We start from the raw sequence: 19,242 nt of genomic DNA, 5'->3' as shown, positions 1-19,242 counted from the left end.
TGTGTAGAGGGGGGCAGCACCTGGACAATATATGGTGCAGCAGGCTGTAGAGGGAAGGCGGAGACATTACTCACCGCGATCTCCCCCAGGGTTTGACTCCACCACTTCTTCTTCTGAACCTAGAAGCAATGAGAGGACGGGTCAGCAGCGGTGACGCGGCAGCAGCTGCCTAGTCGCTCCGGAGGGGGGGGAGTTGCGGCCGCCGCTGGTGTAACTCACCTCCATGGGGGGTGCCATAGGCAAACTGCCGCCCTCCAGTGGCCGGCGCCCTAGGCAAATGCCCAGAGCTTCCTAGTGGTGGCGCCGGCCCTGTCGCCCGGCAATTAATATGCAGCACGCTGAATATTAATCAGTCAGGGCCAATGTTCTCACAGGAGAACATTGGCCCTTACAGATTGCTCACAGCGCCGACACATCGCTGAGTGCTGAGCGATCTTGCTGAGCATTCTGAGTGATCTAGCATTGCTCAGAACGCTCAGCAAATTTCTATGTGTGTAGGCCCCTCTAAGGTGCCCACATATGGATAGATATAGGGTAAAATCCGATATCTATCCAATTTCCCTTGAAATCAGAGGGTTTACTTAATAATTCTGTGTGGCCATGATCTGGAGTGTTCGAGGTTTGCCGGCGCACCACTGCCACTGGTAAATGGAGAGAGAGGCCAGCATACGGCAGGAGATTTCAAAGCTCCTAGTCAAATGAATGGGCAGCTGCTGATTGGCAGAAAGAGCTCTCTAAACCAATCAGCATCCGTCCATTCATTTGAATAGCTGCTTTGAAATCTCCTGCCCGCCGCTGGCCTCTCTCTTTCCATCTACCAACAGCTGCAGGGGTGCGGGATAAGCCACTGCCATGACCACATCGTTCATCATGTCTACACATGGAACGATGTGGTCAGATCCAGAAAGACGGGTCATTCATCTCTCCGCCCGCTGAAGGGATCAACAGGCTCGATGAACGACCCACAGGCACCCGCATTGGAGCCTCATCATGCCCACACACAGTAAGATTTTAAACCATTGGTTGTTCCGATCGGTCACAAATGACCATATCCTTTACAAAATGTTAACATTTTTATTATTATTAATATTGTTTATTTATATGGCGCCACAAGGTTCTGCAGCAAAAATACAAGAAAACAGTGATTGACAGTACAAATTAGAGATGAGCGGGTCCGGATCTCCGGGATCAGCCAGATCCGAATATCGCAATCCGAGTCAGGATCTGAGCCGGCTCGGGAGTTCCCACCTGAATTCCGGACCGAAAATGAGGCAAAATGTCATCATCGCGCTGTCGGATTCTCGCAGGATCGGGATGTTATATAAGACACACGTGAGCCGCGCCATCTTCACTCCATTATAGGAGAGGGAAGAGGGTGGGTGGGAGATCTGTGCTCCGTCCTCTCTGCTCTTTGCTCCGTGCCCTGTGCTGTGATTTATATTATGTGTGATTTATGTAAACTAGGTGCTGCAGTGCTCACACGCAGGGGCTGCAGTGCTGCTGACTGTACACTCAGTGTACAGGGGCTGCAGTGTCCATAATACAATGGGCTGTGTCCAGTGTGTCAGGGGCAGTGGCGTAGCTACGTTTTGGGCGGGGGGGCGCCCATACCCACCCCCCGCCGCCCCGTCGAGCACCCCCCCCCCGCCGCCCCGTCGCCCATGCTAACCCCCTCCCCCGCAGTCTTACCTATCGCGCTGGTCCCGGCGGCTCCGTCCGTTCATCTGCTGAGGACCACCACAAAATGGCCGCCCCCGTACAGCAGACAGTTTCAGAGAACTGTTTGCTATATGGGGGCGGCCATTTTGTTGTGGTCCTCATCGGAAGAACGGAGCCGACGGGACCAGCAAGTTACGTAAGTCTGCGGGGGATTGGGTGGGGGGGGGGTAACTATAGCACCGCAGCCCCCGGCGCCCCCACATGCACAGCGCCCCCCCGCGGTGGCGGGGGCTGCGGTGATATAGTTACGCCCCTGGTCAGGGGCTTTGTACAGGGGCTGTGTCCAGTGTCCAGGGGCTGTGTCCACTGTCCAGGGGCTGTGTCCAGTGTCCAGGGGCTGTGTCCAGGGGCTGTGTCCATTGTCCATTGTCCAGGGGCTGTGTCCATTGTCCAGGGACTGTGTCCAAGGTGACGGGCTGTATCCAGTGTCCAGTGTAACGGGCTGTGTCCAGTGTGACGGCATATATCCAGTGTCCAGTGTGACTAGGATGACCAACTTTCCATAGGGCCAACCCGGGACAGAGGGTCGCGGGCTCGACACCCCCCCCTCCCTCCCCCTCACAGAGTGACTCACCCGGCCGCATATCACACTCAGCAGCACACCATCGCAGACGCAGAGCAGACTGACGACCGTCTCAGAGAGTCGCAGAGTCGACTCACAGGTTCCAGCCTCCAGCAGCCGTCGGGTCACCGCCTTCACCTTTCTCCTTCAGTCAAGCCAGGGGCTCACCAGCACAGGCAGCAGCAGGTCATTAATGCAGCGCCGGTGCCGCGCTCACAGTAATGCTGCCTGACCGCAACCGCCCCTGGCTGGCTGCACAGCATTACTGGGAGAGTGGGAGGGGACGCGGTCACGCGGGAGCTGAACTAACCAATGATGGGGAGGCGGTGACGCACACCGCGTAACAGCTTCCCCTCCCACACTCCAAGTCCAATGCTGTGCGGCCGGATAGAGCAGTGAGCTGCCCGGCACGTCACCAGGCAACACCAACAATTTAGTTAAAACAGGACTTTCTGCGTCCTGGGATGGGTTTGGCCGGGACGCGGGATTTAGGAGGTCTAAATCAGGACAGTCCTGGCCAAACCGGGACGGTTGGTCACTCTAACGGACTATATCCAGTGTCCAGTGTGACTGACTATATGAAGTGATCAAAATTGACTAGAAATGAGTGGAAATTAATGTTGTTGAGCTTAATAATACTTTAGGGGCAAAAACAGGCCCAAAATCTGTTATTTTAGCATTTAAAAAAAAAAAATCTAGATCCAAAACCAAAACCCACAAGGGTGGTTTTGCAAAAACCAATCCAGATCCAAAACACGAAGGGAGATCCAGATCCAAAACCCTAAAAAGTGCCCGCCGCTCATCTCTTGTACAAATACAAGTTAGGGCAAGTACATGGTACATAAAAAACAGTTGCAGCAGCAGACACTGAGGCTACAGTATTTTACCAGTCACGAAGATATACAGTATTCTTAGAGATGCACATGAGGAGAGAGGGCCCTGGTCGTGAGAGCTTACAATCACCATGTTTGATCACCTTAACAATACGTATTCACAGAACGTAATATTTTCTTTATACTGCATGTAAAGTTACCATAAACCAAGTAGGGTGCAGCTGATTATTTGTTCATTTTTTCTTTTCTGTTGGTAACTGTCATTGGTGTCTGTGCATTCCTATATAGCTACATCATTATCACTGCACCTGACCTGTTGTGCTGTTTTCACCTCATAACTTTTATAAGTCTTGCAAATAATGAAGCATGTATTGTATGTGGCGTGTGCCTGTCATTCTGCAGACTTGTATGAAAACTAATAAGGATACAAAAATGGGTACTTATGTAGTATCTGGGCTGCCGATTTTTTGATTGTATGCCTTAAGTTAAGGCATACAATCAGATGCGATGCGATGCGATATCGCATCGCATCGCATCGCATCCGATATCGGATGCGATGACCCGATTTTTCCATAGGAATCAATGTTAAAATGATTCCTATGGAAAAATGGGTCCTTTTCATACCCCTACTATCCAAGTGGGCATGGAGTTGGATATAAACCTGTGGCGAGCGTAGCGAGCCACCGAGCCCGAAGCGTGGCGAGCGAAGCGAGCCCCGCGAGGGGACGGTATTCGTCCCCTCGCGGGGCTCGCTTCGCTCGCCACGCTTCGGGCTCGGTGGCTCGCTACGCTCGCCACAGGTTTATATCCAACTCCATGCCCACTTGGATAGTAGGGGTATGAAAAGGACCCATTTTTCCCATTGAATTCCATGTTAAAATGGACTCAGTCCATTTTAACATTGATTCCTATGGAAAAATCGGGTCATCGCATCGCATCGCATCGAATCGCATGGTCGCATGCGATGCGATGCGATCTCCCGATCCGACCCGATTTAGAAATCGGCAGCCCAGATACTACATAAGTACCCAAAAATGTTATATGCTTTTAGTATTGTCATACACCACAGTGTTATGCCTCGACATGCCCCACATCCTGAGCCTGCCCAGCACTGATCAGGGCACACACAATACAGCACACAGCAGCAGCACATGACCTGCAGGAGGAGGAGGAAGAAGGGCAGAGTTTGTTTGCATCAGGCAGGGGAAGAGGAAGCAGCATTGACTGTGTGACTGCAGAGCAGACAGCGTGGTGGATTGTAGTGGTGAGTGTGGATGTAGCAGAGCTCTGTAGTGGAGGAGCACAGAAACCATATACTGTATATAAAATACTACAGGCACCAAATGGCTAGTTTGATTTTTCTCAGAGTGCATTATGGGACTTGTATACTGTGGGCAGCAAACACTTCAATGTGATGTGAGACATCCTGCAAACTAGTCAGTGTGGGAGAACTTACTTGGCCCTATAATCCCAGACCATTTAGGGGAGGTGTATCCATCCTTTGAGCCTGACAACATGAAGGTGTTTCCCATAGCAACCAATCAGCATATACTAAGTAACTCATTTTATTGACTATGCTAGATAAATAGCTAGAATTGTGATCACAACCAGTAAGGTCCCTGCGTTCAGAGTGCTATTCCGTAGGAAAATGCTGATTGGTTGATATTGTAGTAGTGTGGGGGTAAAAAAATATTTTTTTTTTCTTTGTTAAGACTAGAATAATTTTAATAAATCCTAACTGTCATTTTCCAAACATAACTGATTAGCTGGAGCATTATCACCTTCTACTGTATCTCTTCACCAGGCTTCATACATCTGCCTCACTATTATTTTGGTAAATAAACAATAAAATAATAGGGTTATCCCATTGCCTCTGTCCCCATAGATTTAGTTATCTAGTTGCATTCCCTGCCCCCCCCCCCCCCCCCCCCCAAACAATGTCCTTACTGTATAGCTGGGTACACACTGGGCGATATATTGTAACAATATGCACAATGCCATTAACTATATATCATGAATATCGGTCATGCTGGGTATAAACTGGGTGATATATCATTAACAATATGGACAATATCATTACTGACCCCCCTGTCATCTGTACATGAAGCTCAATCACTATCCAGTCAACAACTTCATGTACGGAGCCGGGAAAGGGTGACGTCACTGACCGATATCTTTCGGTGAGTATGTATGGACTGCCCCAACACTGGGATCTAGTTAACAATATCGGCGGTGTCGAGGATCACCCCTGTGTGTACAGCATCAGTATGTATGCTCAATATTGCTCACATATACATACAGGTCAATCTGACACTATTGTCCGCAACTACATTTACGGAGCAGGGGCTGATAACATCTCGATATTGGTCAGTGTGTATGCACTTTTATCGTTTTCAAACGACACCACCATTATAGTTAGCTTTCTTCTTCGGGATTCATGGTCCCACAGTGATAACATCGGGGTTGTAGGCGGATCCAGAGGACCGTGGCGAGCGCCGGCAATGAAATAGAGGGGCTGGAATGGTAAATCTCACTGTGCGTACACACCATTACCTCTCTAGTTGAGCAGCACGGATGGTGTACTGGTTAGCATTTCTGCCTCACAGCACTCATTCATTGGTTTGATTCCCACCACGACCCTTCAGGTGTCCACACACTAGAAAGATCTGCGATCTTAAGATGTGCGCATATATTATCCTTGAAAAGATTTCGGGCAAGCGCACATCTTCACCAAAAACTTCTCTTAAGATCCCATGTGCGTTCCTATGGATCTTTTGCTAAATCTTCTGATCTTTCATGCAGCATGTAGGATCAGAAGATTTAGCAAAAGATCAGTGGGAGCGCACATCCGATCGAGGCAAAAAGAAAAGGTCAGATCGGTTGGATTTGGCCGAAAATAATCGTTCTAGTGTGTGGGCACCTTAACTGTGTGGAGTTGGTGTATTCTCCCTGTGGTTGCCTAGGTTTTCCTGCACAATTCCCCACAAGGAAAAGAGGGAAAAAAAGACGTGCCTGTGTCCCAGTTTCCTTACATTATTTGTTTGTTTGTTTGTTTGTTTATTTATTTATTTATTAACAGTTTAATTTTCTCATTGGTTTTTATCTTTGCTGTAACACTGTATAATATATTTAATATACGTATAAAGTATTGGCTTATGTACAGTATATAGACAAATGTGCACTATCCATCACATTGGCTGATACAATAATGTATGTCGGAGGCTTAATACGGATGAATGAAAAAGACTTTCTGCTTTAAAACGTTTCACAGAAGATTTTATCCTTTATTTTTATCAAAGTGGTTAAACATTCAAAGTTGCTGCGTCCTGCAAAATCTCCGACTAAATTGCTCCGTTCTGCCTTTCTATTCCCGTTTTATAGATACATTTCACCAGATCACTCTTACGAGGCCAGTTTGTTTGTCAGACAAAGTAATACAGATGGGTGTTTATTTGGCTGGAAGTATTGTGGGTTGAGCTGTCGATGACGAGATGTCTAATGCACCGTAGATACAATACCAATCCTGTGTTATTATAGGAGACTGCTGACTGTGCATCTCTCTGTGTCCGAGGTTATACCCTGTTCTCGGGCACCTGTAATCATGGATACTTCCCAGATCCTCTATGAGGAGCACAGGTGGTTTATGGGATATGACTTCAGTGTTTTTTTTTTTTTTTCCTGCCAGTGGCACTTATCTGGTGTCAAAGGTGGTGTACAGTAGGTTGAGTTTTGTGAGCGTTTTTTTGTGGCCCTTGGATATGGCACAGAGCAGCTTTCTGGATGCAATTTTCACTAATAGAAAAAAAACAGTGATTTGGTATCTAAAGTTGTTGCTCTTGGATTTGACACAGAACAGCTCTTTAAAAAAGGACAGCAACTTTCTGAGGCAAAGTCGTACCAGATTTCTATTACACTCCCCGTAGCTCCCCGGGAGATCCGATTTGGCACTTGTTTTAGATTTTTTGGTACTTGTGTAGTTTCACGGCGCCACCGCACGCACAGTCTGAAACTTGGCAGCTTGCCAGACTCTGTGCGCGTGCCGCTCTAGCTGTTATCCTAGCTGTTCTCAGCTCTACGTTACCAGCGTAGCGTGTGCGCGTGCCACTCTTGCTGTTCTCGTTGCAGCGCTACGCTATCAGTGTAGCGTAATGTATACGCTACAATTGAGACGCTTTAGCGTCTGAATCCGAGTCCTTGCAAGCCGCTAAGAAGGGGGTATGCACTATATTGATTTCCCGGGAGCCCCAGCGATATCCTCAATGGAGCATATTGTATTGTGTTCCCAGCTTAAATCCTATTCCGATGACAGGTTATGTAAATACACAATTTACAGACAGAACACACAAGAAAAAAACGAATTTAATAAAGAATGAACTTATATTGCAGTCCATTCATTAAATGATCTGTATATATACCCTGCACTATACTATCTTGAACTACAAGTCACTGTTTTTTTTTGTTTTGCCTATTTGTTGCTCTGCAACTGGGCTCTGCGGATCCTTTGTGGCGCCATATAATTTGATAATGATAGTAATACACATTTTTTGTCTATGTTATGTAAACTGCTGCTCACGGTGAAGATGTCTGGGTTTTGCTGCCCAATCCTATCGTTCTAGTCTTCAGCGGAAACAAACTGCAGCGTATGAGCCGGAGAAGATTGCCAGCCCCCGTAATTGGTGCAAATATTCATGTGTTAAATTGTGTTAGCGTGCCCGGTAGCTGCTCCTGGCCCAGGCAACGATCTTTATTGATCACTGCAACCTTGGAGTGTTGTGTACTGGTGCTCAGTGTGATACATTATGTACCAGTGACAGAAATCAGGCTTAAGCATAGACGCTATGACAGATGCATGCACCCTTCACTGCTTCCCTTCCATGCAGTGCGCTCTCTGTAAGGGTTATTTTGTCATTCACCCACTTAGACTTGCATATCAGGTCAGCGGGAATATGAAAGCACACTGACAGAACTCCACTGCCCTGTAGTTGATGTGGAAATGTTGATAAACTAATGGGGTATGAAATGTGGGCACTTTATATTATTTGCATGCAGTCTCTGAGGAGGTATGAAGCGAGTGTAATGTGAACACAATCTCCAGCCAATTCCTAGGCAGCAGAGGTTTCTACCTGTACGTGCACTCACATGCTAATGCGGCCGGTGGCTTCCCCCAGCGTTTCCTACTTGATAAGCGCGCGTTGCTGTATTTACATCTCTTGCCGTGCGATGTGTTTGACGTTTGTCTGAGCAGTAAACCAGAAATGGTTTCCTTGCTGCTTTTGGGGTGAGCAAGCTCTTTGTAAACCGAGGACCAGTTGTGCTGTAGGGTAATGTAGGGTAATACCACCCTTACCCAAGATTAACTTTTTTCTTAAACTTATGAGAAATATCAAAAGTTTAAGCAACTTGTTGCCAAACGTTACGCTCATGACTTTTTTTTTATAGACAAAATCGAAATCAACCAAGTTGAACGGATATGTATATCTCTAACTACTCCTCACCTCTATGAGGTGAAGTACCGCCACCGACCACTATAGGCTGTTCTACAGACCAAATTACTCCTTTGTGTGCTAAAAGAGGTCAGAAAAAAAAAGAGGACAGAAAATGAAAGCATTGTTTTGCAAGTACGCTAGTCTGTTTCAACCATGCTGGATGTGGAGAGAGAGAGCAGTGAAGAACAGATGGCCGTCGACACATCCCACATCGATGGTTGCCAGCGATGGCATTTTAAGCAGGAACCATCGATGGCTATAAAACATTCTATCACTGGCCATAGCTTAGTGCAGTAGAAACTTTAACTGAATCAATCTCGACAACGATTCTTCTGGGCATGCACGCACCTCCTAGCTGTGGCACCGCCGACGGTCGAACCGAAGTCCATTCTCAGGTAGCCGGGGGGAAGGGGGGGGGCGGCATGCGGAAGAGGGAGGGAGACAAGTGGGACGGACGGTGGACCTTGATTGACGGACCCCTCTGTCCGTCAGTCAAGGTCCAGGGGTTCCACCGTCCGGGGTCTGGGACGGGGCGGTTTATATGAGTACATAGAGCCGAGCGGCAGCCAGCACACCCCCACAAGGCCATGCAGCGGGCCATTCTAACTGCTTTGTCGCATCTCTGGCCAAGAAGAAGCTGCGAACTGCAGCCGAGTGTCAGGGCAGGAGACAGACGAGTGTCAGGGCAGTAGACAGACGAGTGTCAGGGCAGTAGACAGACGAGTGTCAGGGCAGGAGACAGACGAGTGTCAGGGCAGGAGACAGACGAGTGTCAGGGCAGGAGACAGACGAGTGTCAGGGCAGGAGACAGACGAGTGTCAGGGCAGGAGACAGACGAGTGTCAGGGCAGGAGACAGACGAGTGGCAGGGCAGGAGACAGACTGAAGGACTGTCCAAATGCGGTGGCAGGGGGAAAAAAAATAATCGCTGTCGGATGTCATCCATCGATGGCATACAACTATTCGATCCTCGCCTATTGATGCCCAAAACATTGAGCAGTAGGTCCCGGCCATCGATGTTTTGGGAACAGTCAATGGCCATCCCTACTGTGAAGACAGAGATTGGAGATAGGGACTGGGGGTGGGGTGGAGAGTTTGTGAGTTAAAACGGTCACAGTTTAAAGTGAAAGCCTATTGCAGAAGTCGGCATGTTGACAGGTTTATAACTAGTGGAACACTGACATATAAGTGGCAGCAGATGCACACAGAGATTGAGGCGCAGCAACACTACAAAAACAAAAGGCAGTAAGCCGCCAAATTTGTGGTAGGCAAATTAACACTGAAGCAGCGGAAGTGGGACAAGGGGTCTACAGCAAAAAGGTTGACATGCAAAAAGGTTGACACAAGTATTAGGTCGAAATGGGGGTTTTCACCGTTTTTTTACCTAAATGTCGACACAGTCAACATGGACACAGTTTTAAGTGCACCGCATCCCCTTGCTACGCTCGGCACACTATTTTATTCTCCCACAACGCCAGCGGGCCGTATACGCCTCCCGGAGATGGTCTTTGTGACCCACCCACCCTCTCGGTGTCTGTGCAGGGAGTCAAGTACAGGGGAAATCTCGCGAGAGCTACCGACCTCTCACGAGATTTCCCCTGCATCAGTAAACCGGAAGCCGGCGGAACGTGGGACGGCTGCCGCAGGGCGATTTGTACGTTTTTCTTTTTAAAAATGGCCCCCGAGGCATTATGACCCAATGCAAATGGCCCTTGGACCCCAAAAGGTTCCCCACCCCTGCACCACTCCCTAGTGGATGGTAGGGATAAAATACCACCTGTCGGCACACATCGGCTCAGAAAACAGTGAAAAACCCCATGTTGACCTTTTTTGCATGTCGACCTTTTTGCTGTAGACCCGTTGTCCGGATCCCGAAGCAGCCAGGGCACATGTAGGTGGATCAAAGCATGACTTGGCAGGTTTCCATGGGAGCAGCAGCTTTCAGTGTGTTGGTGGTAGATTAGAGATGTCTGCTTAGCCATGCCCTAGATTATGGACGAGATGTACTAAAGCTTTAAATGTGATAAAACCCAGAAAATCTTGATTTCTGAGTATTTTATCTACAGAGTTCCAGAATGCATTGCATTCTGGAGCTTGGGGCCATTGGGTAATGCCATCAGTAGCTGGTGTCACCCAGTAAAAGCCTATGGGTTTCTCTTTACAATTCATCCAATAGAATCCCTCCCAGTAGCCACCGCACCACTCTCTGTGCGTGCATGCACACACCCACTCCTGGGTCCTAAATTTGGAAGTTAAGTGTAAACTTCTAGTCTGTGTCCCCATAAAGGAACCTTTACGAAAATGTGTGCCTCCCACTATCTGTGCCATTGGCACCTATATACTGCTCATACGCAAAGAGCAACGTTACTAACATGGGGTGTATTTTTTTGCAGAAAATAGGGCTTATTTATAACACTATGCGGATAAGACACACATGCAGACTTTGCTACTTAATTATAAGTGGCATCAATTAAAATATGTAGTTCTCCAGGAAAACACTGTAACGTAGCATTTAATATGAAGGCACAGACGCAGTTGTACACAGAATATAAGCAATAAAGTTTGTGCCCCCACCCCCATACATTAATTGACATTTCTACTTACATGCTCGTTACCAGGGGCAAACCCGCGGGCCCGCGAAATGCGGTGTTTGAGTGGCATAAGGGAGTGGTAGTTTGTTGTCTTTTATACGGGCTACTCCCAGAGCGGAAAAGACAAGAATAGGCAAGTGTGCTTTATGTGAAGCCAGCAGTAAGTGGTGGAAGAATTTCTCTATATCCCTGTGTAATGATTCCGCAGGCACCAGTATGTAATACAGTAGATCTTTATCCTGCAGATCAGCCCGGTGCCGGCGCTGTGATATGAGGGGACCTCACTGAGCCGCGTCTGTTGATTATGATTCGTTGCAATGATAGATGGCCTACTGAACTTTGCTATTCCTGTTTTGCTCAAAGAAAACTAATTATATATATATATATATATATATATATATAGTGAGAAATATCCTATTATTGCTTGGCTATTGCCTGCGCCATAGTTCGCAGCCATTTTTCTAATCATAAGTATACAGTAAGCACCGCATATATATACAGTACACATGGAAATGATAACGATATGCTTTGTGCATGACATTTGGGATACTGTGAGCTTATTTTCCACCGACAGCATTTATCGTGCCTTCTCTCTTCAGAGGCAAAACTCATACGTATACTAAACGCGGCATCTAGACCTAAGTAAGTTCCAGCGGAAATGCCGTCCCTTCCAGGTGCACTGCAACGCTTTGCAGGAGAGTTCACATAACAAGATTTGGGGATTCCCCAGTGTGGAGCAGTTGGTGTTAAGAATCCGCTAGACATGATTGATGCTGCTGTGTAAATAGCACAGAAGCTCTGAAACGGCTGGTAACAGGCATCACTGGACCTCTTTTCCCACTACGTATCTATAGCCTCTGCTTAACCCTTTGAGTGCCGACGTCTCTGTGAGAGATGTGCAAAATATCTCGCTAAAAATGCCGGCGTCGCTCACGTTTGTTATATAAATTCAAATAAAAAATGTTGTGTAAAAAAAAAAAAAAGATTTTATTTCCTATACAAGGGAAACATTACAGATCATTATGATGAATAAAAATGTATGCTTGGCCGTTTCCACACCCATTTTGACCAATTCACTTGGCGCTCAAAGGGTTAATGGAAATATCCGTGAAATTACAAACTAAATCATATGCTGAAATGCTTATTTTAATGACCGTATTTATTTATTTGTATATTGTATTTATGTATCTATAATAATAATAATAATAATAATAATATCCTATATAAAAGAATAACAAAAGGCTGGCCTTTATAATGCTGCTGACTAAGCGCGTCACATCATAATGCCAAATTGAAGCTCTTGGTCTGTAGATTGATGCTGTGTACACACAGTCCGATTTCCTTTCCGATGTAGACGATATAGTCAACATCGGATCGGAATCGGATGCAGATCGCAAGGGTTTTAACCCTTGCGATCCCGATCCGATCCCGATGCGCGTTCACGTATCGGAAGCCAGAAAGTCTTGGCTGCCTTGTCTATATAGACATATATATATGCAGATCTGCACTATAAAGTCAAGATAGGATGCAAATCGGATGTGCCTTAAGATCCTATCCACGATCCTATCTGATCGGATCGTGGATAGGATCTTAAGGCACATCTACCGTGTGTACACACCATGGGTCTTCAAACTGCGGCCCTCCAGATGTTGTGAAACTACAAATCCCAGCATGCCTTGCCACAGTTTTGCTATAAGGGAGTGTTAAAACTGTGGCAAGGCATGCTGGAATTTGTAGTTTCACAACATCTGGAGGGCCGCAGTTTGAAGACCCATGGTACACACCATTACAGAAAAATATTGCCATTATAATTGGTTGCTTTGTTTTACAGTTATGTGGCAAAACATCCACCTATTTACTAGAGATGTGCGGCGGCCACTTTTTCGGGTTTTGGATCTGGATCTCCCTTCGTGTTTTGGATCTGGATTGGTTTTGGCAAAACCACCCTTGTGGGTTTTGGTTTTGGTTTTGGATCTGGATTTTTATGAAAAAATGCTAAAAATGGCTAAAATAACAGAATTTGGGCCTGTTTTTGCCCCTAAAGTGTTATTAACCTCAATAACATTAGTTTCCACTCATTTCTAGTCAATTTTGATCACTTCACAGCTTACAAAATTGTTTTCATTTACTGTAGTTGGGCCAAAAGGGTATACCAAGGTAGCTGGATGACTAAGCTAAGCGACAGCAGTGGGCATCACATACATGTGGACCTTACACTTCCAACCTGGCAGAGCGGCACTGCAGGGGCAGACAGGGTGGCAGTTTAATAAACTATCCCACTGCCCCTGGACACTGAACACAGCTCCTGTACACTGGACACAACCCCTGTACACTGGACACAACCCCTGTACACAGCCCCTGTACACTGTACACAGCCCCTGTCACACTGGACACAGGCCCTGTCACACTGGACAGAACCCCTGTACACAGCCCCTGGACACTGGACACAGCCCCTGGACACTGGACACAGCCCCTGTACACTGGACACAGCCCCTGTACACTGGACACAGCCCCTGTACACTGGACACAGCCCCTGTGCACTGGACACAAACCCTGTACACTGGACACAGACCTTGTCACACTGTACACAGGCCCTGTCACACTGGACACAAGCCCTGTCACACTGAACACAGCCCTTGTACAGCCCCTTGTACACTGGCCACTGCAGCCCCTGTACACTGGACTTGTGTACAGCAGCCCCTGCAGACCCTAATCGAGTGAGCAGCAGCAAAATAATATATTATTATTATAGCACAGCACAGAGCACAACCACCCTCTTCCCTCTCCTATGCTGGAGTAAAGATGGCGGGAGTCGCGTGCGTCTTATATAGAATCCAGATCTCCCGAGAATCCGACAGCGCGATGATGATGTTTTGCCTCGTTTTTGGTCCGGAATTTAGGCGGGAACTCCCGAGCCGGCTCGGATCGCGATATTCGGATCCCGGAGATCCGGACCCGCTCATCTCTACTATTTACAATGCATCACCATTGTGCTCTGGAAAATGTGACATTTGGTGACCTGCTGGGTGGTCTGAAAACTGTAACGGTTAATTGCAGCCATTTACTGAGCAGGGATTTTTTTCGACTCCTAAGGGGGAGAAAAGGGGTAAAATGTTCCCTCCAGCAAACATTTGAAACTGGGCACATCTTATTATTATTATTATTATTATTATTATTATTATTATTATTATAATAATGCTTGTGTATTTATTATATACCCGTCAATTAAGGTTTTACTTCCAATGTATCGTGAGGATATTTTTTAAACAACCTTTTTATTATTGTTATTATAATAATTATTTTATATGTCTTTGCCGTGTAATTTAGTTTTACATCAGAGTAAAGGTTGTTGCTGTCGTCGTTATTTGGTGTTGAAAGTTCAGCTAGAAGCCAATATTTATGTGGCCCTCTGAGGGAACCACGTTGAGAGATGATATCTATAACTTCTTTAAATTGAGATAAAATATTCTTCAAATTCACGGTTACTTATCACAGGTGACAGGAAGTGGGAAACATAATTTTTGTTGCATGATTATTAATACCACCGCTCCAGGGACATAGCATTTTAGTAAACATAAATTTGTACAGGTAACCACATCACAGCTGCTAACCTCTTGAGCCCAAGTATATTAAATTGTTTTAATATATGGTAGAAGTTACGTAAAATAATTCCCGTGTGAGGTCCCTGACAAAATACTTTAAATGTGTAATTTTTTTTTCTTCTTTGCGGCGTTCAGTGGGGAGAAGCTGCATTCCGTCTATTTTTAAGATACAAATGAACTTTGCCGAGGTTACAGATGGCTTACACTTGTATCACATGTTAACACTTTCACCTTCGGTAGCTGTACAAGTATGTTCCAATAGGCATTGAATTGGGAAGTATCACAAACACTTTCTGTTTTGCAGCTATGAAATTGATAATTATACCATTTTTCTTTGCTTAATATGACATTGAATAATATTTATATATTAATAGCAGAAGCGCGACTGTTTTGAGTGACCTATTTCTTTGATGCCATTGTCCCAGCACCCTACATGATCGATCAAATTAAAGGTCTAGGGTCCTAATTCAGACCATACTTACCTACCCTCCCGGAATGGTTGAGAGGGTCCCGGAAATCGGGTCCCTTTCCCGTCCCCCCTGGAAGGGTTGGCAACCCTCCCACTTTTAGTGGGGCTTCTAAACCCCCTCCCTCTGCTGGTCAAATACTGATCTTCATGGGTTTTTGTTGAGGGGGTCGGGCTAAAATGATGCAAATCCCCAAAGAGCCACGAATTACATCATTTTCAGAAAAGGGGATGCTGCTTAAGGATGGCAAGTCCCACCACCCCCGGAAAAGCTGCATAGAGACTTTTTAAGTATGATTCCAACCTTATCGTTGATCTACACCAGGGGTGTGGAACCTTTTGTGTGCCAAGGGCCGTTTGTCTGGGGAAAAAAATCCTTCGGGGGCCATACAGATGGGCCAGGTCCCATCTTGGCAGGGGATGGCGACGCCAGCCGCCATCCCCCGCCAGCGCCATCTGCATAACGAGAAGGGGACGCGCACGCACGAGAGGCGTGCGCGTCCCCTTCCGACGGCGCTTCCAGCCGATCCCCCCGGGTCACCGCCGCCTTCCTGCACCCCCCCCAACCCTGTCCGTCTCCCTGAGGCGGAGACGGACAGGGTTCACGTTGCCCCGCCGACGGAGTTTGAGACGCACCACAAAACGTCTGAATTCTGACAGACCGTTGGGATACCCCTGTTGGAGATGTCACCAGAATTTCATACCCAACCCCTGCTAAGACTTATTATATTTTCAATGTTTTCATTTGGCACACAATGGGCCAGATGCACTTCGCTTCAAAAGTGATAAAATGGAGAGTGATGAACAGCCAGCCAATCAGCTCTTGCCTGACATTTTTCAAACACAGCCTGTAACAAGACAGGTAGGAGCTGATTGGCTGGTGGTTTATTACTCTCCATTTTATCACTTGTGAAGCTTAGTGCATCTGACCCAATATCTATTGACTGTTATACTGTATAGAACATTAATTAGGTTTAGATGTTGCCATACAAAAGTTTGTTTTCTTTACCAGTTCAGATTAATAATGTAGTATTTCGGTAGTAGCAGAACCCAGCGATCAAACCGTCTTTCTCCCGGCAATACTGCTGGTATTAATAACTTGCAGGCAGAAATAGATTCCTGACCACTGGAGTGAGTGACAGCGAAGGAGTTAAACCGTCCAGATGTAATGGGTTTGCCTCTATTGTCTATTTTTCTATTTATTTTATATATATATTTTTTTTTTATATTTTCAATCTCCTACTCTTTAGGTATAGACGCTGTAACATTATGAAGAATGATTGATGATCCAGGAAAGTTTCTTTCGAAGCACTTGTTATACGGTGCAATGCACAGGGGGTCAGCCATACTTGACTGATGTAAGATTTATCCGATATCCCTGCCACTTTCTCAGATAAAGCTGCAATTTTATCGAAAATGCCAGAGCCGGTGATTTAAAATGTATAAGCTACCCCCCCCCCCCCCCCACCCCCACCCATCTCCCTTATCCCCCCTTCTCAAATAATTGTTTCGATTACTTTCTGGTTTTGCAATAAAACCCTGGAGGTAATTGCACTCAAATGTGATGGTGCACAAAACACAATAAAATTAACCGGAATTAGCCGGCTTGTCAATGAGAAGTATTTATGAAATGCGGTACTGTAATAAGAGAGACGGATATTATAGCTGGGAGGTGAGGTACGGCTTTAATGTAATACTCTTTGAAATTTTAAAAAGAAACCATTATAACGGGGAACGGAGTTTGAAATTAAGTTCTTATAATAGGAAGCAATAACATATTGTAAAGGTAATGTTTTCTGGTCTGGCGTGCTTATTTGAATTACCTTTTTACACTGCTATTTCCAATTCTACGGGGAATTGTTAAGCAGACAGGGAATTGAATCGTTTTTGATGAACCAAAAATTCTAATTATTTATGAATGAACTTACAAACTTTTATTTTCGGAGATATATAAAAAAAAAATCTATTCTTGGCTGCAGAGGAACAAAAAAATTACACGGATATCTTAAAGTTAGCCATAAAATAAGATAATGCCTAAATAATGGTAATATTTTTAGAAGGCTTCAAAACTAAATTGACTCCTGTGGAGTATTTGCTGGTTAATGAGTTCTTAGACTGTGTGTTCGCTATGATTTCCGTATGGTTTAGGCTTTTGTCGATGGATTAATTTAAAGGCATACACCCTATTTATCCCCTTAAGTCCGCGGTTACGAAGCTTTTTGGAGTAATGGCGTCCTGGAGTATCAGAATTGTTTTCACAGACAAAAAGTTTTTATTGATAAATTCAGAAAAAAAATCTTAGTACTTCCTCATCTTTGCTCGCCACAACTTTACTAAAGGTAATAGATGGTGGTGTGGACACAGGAAGGTGGGGTACTTCCTCGCCAAAAATCCAGCAGTTAAGTAGCGGCTAACGTAACTGGCGTAGCGGTGGCCGCAAAGATGAGGAAGTACCAAAATCTTAAATGAAGAAAATTGGGTTTATATGTCATTTTTAGGTTCAGTTTTATAGTCAGTGACAGGATTTGCTACTGTCTGTCCACGTTTTTTATGATTGGAAGCCATAAGCACTGTTTTTGTAATTTTACATTGACCATATATGAATTGATTTAGTCCTGGACCACCAATCCAAGGCACATCTGCCAGTGCCCCGAGACATCCAAGGGTGCCACAGCCTCCAGTTTTGGAACCACTGTCTAAAGTATTACAGTTGTGTTCCCCCTTCCCTTATGCTAGACAGACAAATAAAGGTGTGGCACAGGGGTTGGAAGTGCCCCGGGCCGCGTCTCACAAGGGACCTCCTGGACCCAAAGGAAAGGTCTGTGTCTGTTTGGGGTTTTTTGCCTCCTAGGTTGTGCAGTTGCATTACTGCCACTATAGGATTCAACACTGCCCCCAATAAGCCATAGGGAAGTTGTTTCTACTCCCTCCCCTCATGGCCAAGTCATTGCCCCTTACTGTATTTTTTTTTACAAATGCTGATTGGTTGGTACTTTATTATTCTCCAAGCTTTTTTAAATCTCTGAAGCCCCTCCTCCTCTGGAGCTACATAGTCTACTGTGACCATCTTTCTGATGTGGTGAGGTTGTTTAATGTTATTCCTGGGGTGAGGGGGTAATATTAATGTTAATATTATAGCGGTTAATAATAACAAACCCACTACAGTACTGCAATACAAGTGGAAGCATTGCTGCTTAGTTCTCACAGTAGTACCTGTATAGTTGGGGTAACTGGGGAGTTCTTGGCCCTGGAAGAGCGGAATGATTATAACTCCATGGTTGGATGGGGCGGTGTTTTATGTGACGGTAACCTATGATTAACTGCAAAATTCTTTAAAAGATTCTACTTAATACTGAAAAAAGGTGGTATTAAAGTCTATACACACTGGGTGACTGTGCCCAGTGTGTATGGACAGCGATGATCGCTATCATCGCTGGGGGGAAAGCCGCTCAGTGCATACACACTGAGCCTCTTTCCCCCTGCCCGGCGCCATCAGCAGGAAGAGGATGGCTTTTCATAGTGCAGCACTATGCAAATCCATCCTCAAAGCCACTCATCTGCTGGTATTACCAGCAGATGAACGGCTTTCCCGGCGATGATGCGGGAGCGCGCAACAGCGCTCATCGCCGGGCTATACACACTGGGCGGCTTTGAGCTGAAAGCCGCTCAAACTTTCTGTTAAGTCTCCAAAATATGTTTGTAGATTTGTTTTTTCCATGCTGCTTGATTGCAACAAATTTTAGAAAAGATTTCACTTAAATACTCTGGTTCTGTTTTTGTGTTTTTTTGTTTTTGCTATCGCTGTAGAGCGTCTGTAATGTAAAATATTTATTTGTAAACATGTCAAGCTGCCCATTTGCAATTAGCAATAAAATAAACTGTAATTTGTTTTTATCTTAACAGGCCGGAATAAACCCACCAGAGACAATGTTTTTTGAGTAGCAAGTGTGATTTATCGAGTCGAGCACTACAAAAGGCACCCTC

At 45.7% G+C, this 19,242-nt stretch overlaps 1 protein-coding gene across 1 annotated transcript in view; it reads left to right on the top strand.

Annotated features, from left to right (window-relative positions):
* Window positions 1-4,224: 4,224 nt before the first annotated feature.
* The window catches only part of MGMT (O-6-methylguanine-DNA methyltransferase), a 360,027-nt gene continuing 345,009 nt past the window's right edge, over window positions 4,225-19,242 (top strand). Inside the window, exon 1 of the mRNA XM_083149507.1 lies at window positions 4,225-4,378. The gene's annotated coding sequence lies outside the window, so the exon portion shown is untranslated. The remainder of the gene's footprint in view (window positions 4,379-19,242) is intronic.

This window comes from Crinia signifera, chromosome 6, assembly GCF_055691185.1.
Source record: "Crinia signifera chromosome 6, ASM5569118v1, whole genome shotgun sequence".
Classification (NCBI taxonomy): domain Eukaryota; kingdom Metazoa; phylum Chordata; class Amphibia; order Anura; family Myobatrachidae; genus Crinia; species Crinia signifera.
The sequence above is the reverse complement of the archived record's forward strand: the minus strand, read 5'-3'. Positions and strand labels throughout refer to the sequence as shown.